The 6,695-nt window shown below is 43.2% G+C and overlaps 1 long non-coding RNA gene across 2 annotated transcripts in view; it reads left to right on the forward strand.

Moving 5' to 3' along the window:
* LOC308475643 overlaps positions 1-6,337 on the forward strand; it is a 67,599-nt gene extending 61,262 nt beyond the window's left edge. For both annotated transcript variants that reach the window (XR_013985331.1, XR_013985332.1), the window contains exon 4: positions 6,231-6,337. This is a non-coding gene — a long non-coding RNA (uncharacterized lncRNA). The remainder of the gene's footprint in view (positions 1-6,230) is intronic.
* The last annotated feature ends 358 nt before the right edge of the window (positions 6,338-6,695 follow it).

Raw genomic sequence — 6,695 nt, forward strand, 5'->3', positions numbered from 1 at the left:
ACTTTGTGCTAAAGGCAGTGAAGCCTCTGACACGGACTGACTGAGCAGCTGTCATGATATAGTATTTTCAGTTGCTCAGTTTGGTTCAGAGAACCAAACATTTTTCAGTCTAGCTTTATAAGGGAAGAGATAATTTTTAATTTGGCTGAGATTAAGTCTCGTACAAGTGACTACTAGGAAGAAGTCCAAAGACCATGGGATGTAAGACTTTGGGAGCTCTGAGGCAAGAGTTAAATCAAGGGTGCAAAGTAAAGATGGGATGAGAATTTCAAGTAGGGTCACTCAACAATGTGAGCACCCTACTCAGTTTGTTGCACGAAGTAAAGCAGGCACAGCGCACTTTGTGGGGACCAACTACCTTTTTTTAAATTTTGATTTATGTAATTTATTTCTAGGAAGTCATTCTGGGCAATTCCTCTCAAAGACAGCTTAGAATAATAAATATTTTTAAATATCAACAATACAACAACCTAAGAGAACCATAAATAAAAGTATCATCCAGCCAATTAAAACACTTTCCACAACAATAGTGAACCCCAGTTTCAGCCATATAATGAATAAGTCACCAATAATGAATAAGTCAGAAGAAGTCTGACTTTAGGGTCTTTTGAAACAGCTGAAGCATGGGAAATCACTGCAAATCCACTGGCGGGGGATATTGGGGCCATAATGGAAAAGGCCTTTTCCCTTGCAGCCACCAGCCTTAGTGACCTTGACAACAGACTCATAAAGAGAACTTCATTTGTTGATCTCAATATATGGACAGGCTGATGCCAGGTGCAAGTTGTCCTTCAAGTAGCTTGGGCCCAAAATCTATTTAAGGATTTAAAGGGTAAAACAGTGCTTGCAAATGCACTGGCAAACAGTGCAGCTGGTTCCAACTGCCTCACCCACATCAGGACTCTGGTGGCCACATTCTGAACCAGCTGAAGAACCATCTTCAAAGGCAGCCCAATGAAGATTGTGTTGCAGTAGCCAAACCTCAGCATGGCCAAAACATGGATCACTATGTCTAGGCTTGTCAGAACCAAGCTCAACATAAAAGAATGGATGGATGAATTTATCTATTTTCACATGCCTCTCTCTCCATCATCTTCCCCCCACTGCTACAAGCTAGAAAGGGAATGAACTACACAGACTCACAGAAAGCAACCATTGAATGCATGGTTCTGATGGGCTTAGGTTGGACAGTCAGAAGGGAAAGGACAATTGCCACTCCTGCCCTTTCTATGTGGGGTAGTTCGTGTGGGTTTTTTGTATCTTCCCTCCCTGGAAATGCATAGGATCTGCTGCTGGTGATTTTTATGATTGACTATGCCAGAGGTGACCCAGCCCATTTCACCCCCAAAGTTGAAATGGGAAGATGCTGCCCCCATTGCCTTTATCCTCTGTGCTGAAGCCTCGCTTACTAGGGTCATGTGGCAGTGGTTTCCAAGTCCCACAGTTGTGGTTTGGTGTGAGGCAACATGGCTTTGGGCAAACCACAAGGGCTAGACAGAGAGGCCTGGGGGAGAACATTTCTCCCCTGGGTCTGAGGTTCTCTATCCTATCATGGGGGGGCCATTTTGAAGGACTTTTTGTAGGATAACTTCTGCTGCAGCTGAGCCTGTAGCCAAAGGAATGCAGCTTTCACTTATGCATTTGAACGAATCAACCATTTCTTTGGCCTCAGGCTTCTGGCATGTATTAATATTTAATCTTTTTTATGACTTTCTGTTCAGATATATTTCCTTAACTGTCATTAAAAATAAATAGGTTGTTGTGCTTATTGCGTAGGGGGTTGCCCCTCCAATTTGTCTCTGATGGGAGCCCTGTTGAGCTAATGCTAAGCAAGCACCATGTTGCAGTAGATCTGATATGCACTACAGAGGAGCAATGGCCACTCACAAGTGCAAACACACATACACGCATATGTATGTTCTTTGCGCTCTTTGATCGTTAGCTCTGAGGAACGGGGAATTGTTCCTCATTAGTATGACTTGGCACAAAGTAGAACCACGAGCAATGAGAACTGATAATTAGCATTCACTCATACCTTTGGGGACCTTGAATAAAACGGCAAACACCTTGAATTAGTCTTTCTTTTCTGTGGAGAGCCGGTGGGAGACAGAGCACCCGGCTGGGGTGTGCAAATGGTGCTGATGTTGCTAAGCAGGCCGCTTCTTTCTCTGTGACAGTTAGAGCATCTCTTGGGTACCGGGTTTAATTCTGAGGCATAACGACTCATAATACCCTCCCAATAGCTTCGTAGCCTGCTGTTTGTGATGAACAATTATAAATATTGGAAAGCTTTTCATTTCATTTTTAATTGCTTTGCCAAGGTAAGGCAAAGAACAAGGGGGGAAAGTGGGGGAAAGAGACAGGGAATAATAGTCAGGAGCTGATTAAAGACAGGTCTACACAGAATTAAATAGATTTTTTTTTAAAGACCCACCTCCTAAAACCCTAGCAATAGCAATTCACCAAAATATGCAGATTTTTGGCATTTATTCCTGTGCTTCCCCTTCATTAAAGAGCACTGTAGGAGAATTTAAACTTTAATGTGCTTGTGTGCTGCTCATGCTGAAAATTTGGGCCCATCGCTTCATTTAATTATTTATTTTGAAAACTAGATTATAAATGGTCATGGAGTCTATTTTATCTTCATCCCAGGTATGCAGCCCTCCATATCTGGATCATGTAGAGTATTATTAAAGGTTCCCCTGGAAAAGCAATGCCCTAATTTCCCAGTCTTATATCTAATTTAGAGGGATGTTCTTTAAACAAAAACTATTCCCTTCTTGTATTTTTAAAGAGAGATGAGCTGGTGGAATGTTCTTTAATGAAGAGAGTTCAGTTCCATACAGCTGCATAAATCAGTATCTACCCAGGATGTATAAACACAGTCAATGCATAAGCTCCCTTGATCTCCATGGGAATTACTATACATGGAACTTTGCAGTTTGAATATCCCATTCCTGCAGCTTTGCAATGTTTTTTTGGGGTGTGTGGCCCGACTACCTGTTCCATTTGCCACTGCATGTTCCTCTTGGTTCTTTCTCCATATATCACTCCCAAGATTTGGAAACACTATGGGAGATGTGCAGGCTGGGGGACCATCAGTACAAGGCAGGTGGGGAAGGACAACAGCCCACAAAGTGGCATAGAAAGATCGAGAGAAGGAGGGATATATATGCTAGAGCAAATGGAGTCTCAAAAGGAGCAGGGCAGAAAGTAAGGGGAAGCTGGAGGTACCACAAGAGGTACCAGCACTGCTTCTTACCTGCTTGGGACTGTGCAGGGTATTAGCAAGGTCAGGCACATCAGTGGAAGGGCTGGATTGGGTCCACGGGTGCACCCAAACAGCTCACAACCCAACGCTGCCCTGCCTTGTGCCATCCAGGTAAACTGCATCAATGCTGGTGCTGGGAGCACAGTTCTCCCCAGGACGATGCTGAAAAAACTGCTAGTGAGAGTAGAAAAAGGGGGCAAAGCCGTTCCCTGCCTTAAGCCATTCCTTGGTGTCTGGAAAGAAAAGGGCAAGCAGGCAGGGAACACTGAGCCTGTTCTGCAGCTCAACCAGAGTTAGAAAGTGAAGTAACCAGGAATCTGTTTTGGGTAACAGGGAAATAGGAAGGGTTCAAGCAACTGCTTTTTAAAATTTGAAGACTAGACACATTATTATTGTCATATCTAATTTGGCCACAATTAGATATGTCCACATAGAAAAGTGTGTACAGTATTATACATGTATTTACTGGCAGGGTTGCTCCTATTACAATAAGAGAACAGAGATAGCCAACATGGTGCTATCCCAATGTTATGGTACAACATCATCCCATTGGCCTGCTTGCTGATAGGGGCTGATAGGAGCTGTTGCCCAGCAACACCTGTGCATCACTGTAGGGCTACCCTGCAGGGCCTAGCCCTGATCTAAAGCCTTCTACCTATATAGGATGCTGTTACATCATAATTATAGCAACCCATGTGTGGTCAGCTGCAGCTGCAAATAAAACTTTTAAGTGTGTTTTAAGTGCAATATACAATGTGACACTAGATGGCAATAGTGAGCCTTATAGAAAATTCAATGTTAAATAAAAGCATTTCCAGAACATTTTTATTTGTGTGTAGATTTCACCTAAGTGTGTGTGATGGTAGCCCATGAGGGTGGAAGACTGGGACATTCTATTACTAACATGGGAATGACCCTCAATAGCAGCAGGCATGCCAATAATTGCGTTATTGCAATCACTGGATGGAATAGATATAATATGATCATAGTATCATATAATTGTGGGGTTAGAAGGGTCATCTAGTCCAACGCCCAGCAATGCAGGAAATCACAACTAATGAAACCTTGACAGATGGCCACCTAACCTCTTCTTAAAAACCACCAAGGAAGGAGAGTCCACCAGCTTCTGAGGGAGTCCATTCACTGTCAAACAGCTCATATTGTCAGAAAGTTATTCCTAATGTTAAGTCAAAATCTCCCTTCTTGTAATTTGAATCCATTAGTTCAGGTCCTACCCTCCAGAGCTGGAGAAAACAAGCTTGCTCCCTCTTTCATGTGACAGCCCTTGAGATATTTGAAGATGGCTATCATATCACCTCTGTTTCCTCTTCTCCAAGTTAAACATACCCAACTCTGTTTTGGAGAAAGCACTTTGAATCCAAATCCAAGCAATTTTTAAACAAAGTACCCCCCCCCCCCCGCAAGGGAAACAGTTTGGAATCCAAGTGATTCCTCTAAAAAGCACTTTAAATCTAGAGTACTTCCTCCAAAACAACTTAAACTTGTAATTACTGATTAGCACAAACACATGGAGAGGAATGTGTTGTCACTGCAGTCCTCTCCAGGTTTTCCCACTTCTGCACTACCCAAGGCTAAGCTATGGTATTGTTTACCATGTGACCCAAACCCATGCTCAGTCCAAACAAAGTATAAGCTGCAGCTAAGGTTTATTCTTGTGGTTTGTCTAAAGAAAACAAACCATGAGCCCTGGGAAGGAAAACTTCCTAAGCCAAACCATGGCTAAGGCCCAGGTAGTGTGGCAGCAGGAGAATCAATGAAGGGATACAATGGTTGCAGTTCTCTTCTCCAGGAACTCCCACATGTGGATTGAGTTACGATAGATAAAAACTGCCTGATATCAGGTAAAAGACTATTTTGTCCATCTAGCCCAGTATTCCCCTTCATGGATCATTGCCTTGCCGTGGCAAATAGAAGGGGAAGAAATGGAGGCAGTGAGAGATTTTACTTTCTTGGGCTCCATGATCACTGCAGAGGGTGACAGCAGTCACAAAATTAAAAGATGCCTGCTTCTTGGGAGAAAAGCAATGACAAACCTGGACAGCATCTTAAAAAGCAGAGACATCACCTTGCCAACAAAGGTCCGTATAGTTAAAGCTATGGTTTTCCCAGTAGTGGTGTATGGAAGTGAGAGCTGGACCATAAAGAAGGCTTATTGCCGAAGAATTGATGCTTTTGAATTATGGTGCTGGAGGAGACTCTTGAGAGTCCCATGGATTGCAAGAAGATCAAACCTCTCCATTCTGAAGGAAATCAGCCCTGAGTGCTCACTGTAAGGGCAGATCCTGAAGCTGAGGCTCCAATACTTTGGCCACCTCATGAGAAGAGAAGACTCCCTGGAAAAGGCCCTGATGTTGGGAAAGATGGAGGGCACAAGGAGAAGGGGACGACAGAGGACGAGATGGTTGGACAGTGTTCTTGAAGCTACCAGCATGAGTCTGACCAAACTATGGGGAGGCAGTGGAAGACAGGAGTGCCTGGCGTGTTCTGGTCCATGGAGTCACGAAGAGTCGGACACGACTAAACAACTAAACAACAACAACAACCCAGTATTATCTTCTCTGACAGGCAGTCTCGGGAACAGAGAGTGCCTTCCCATTACCTGCTATTGTCATGGATGCTTTAGCTGAGATTCCTGTGTTGCATACGATTCTATGATTCTATACTTAAGACTCTTTTAACTGGAGATGCGAGGGATTTGAAACTGAGCCCTTGGGCCTGCAATGCATTTGCTATGGTGCCTCCCCCATGATGATTTTGAATGCCAAGATGTTTTTTCCATTGTTGGGGTAAAGGAATTGAAAGCAAAAGCAGACATTATGGCCCAGTTCCTGTGGTCATTTTAACTATCTAAAGAGGATTTTCTCTTATCAGTTTCACTTGGGGGAGTATTTCTTACAAGCACACCCCATGCAGTGACAGATCGTGTTTTCCATTTCAGAAAGACTGTTCGTCCGCAAGCTTTCACCTGACAGGCAAAATACCTCCTGTCACCACGTCAAAAGTGAATGTGGGACTGCCATACATAATGCAGCATGATTATCTCCTGATCAGGTATTCGACACCCGCCTTCATTTTTTGTGGCATCTAATTGTGTGATCTGATGTGTAATTCATCCCAGTCCTAAATTCAAGTAGCTTTACTCCCTAGTGTACATTTTGAGAAACTTTTTAAAAAGAAAAGAAAAGAAAACATTTGTTTGGAACCCTGGACCTGTGGTTTATCACCACAATCTATAGTATACCATCTATCTGCCATCTAGTCCTAAACTTGAGCTAGATCTGGACGCATCAAAGAAGCATTTCAGTTAAATGCGCTGTAAATTTAAACAGGGAAATCCAGTAGGAAAAAATGGGACTCCACAGCGCCTTCTGGTGGCACATCATTATATTGCATACAACACATG

Source organism: Podarcis pityusensis, assembly GCF_964106645.2.
Source record: "Podarcis pityusensis genome assembly, chromosome: 4".
NCBI classification, from domain to species: domain Eukaryota; kingdom Metazoa; phylum Chordata; class Lepidosauria; order Squamata; family Lacertidae; genus Podarcis; species Podarcis pityusensis.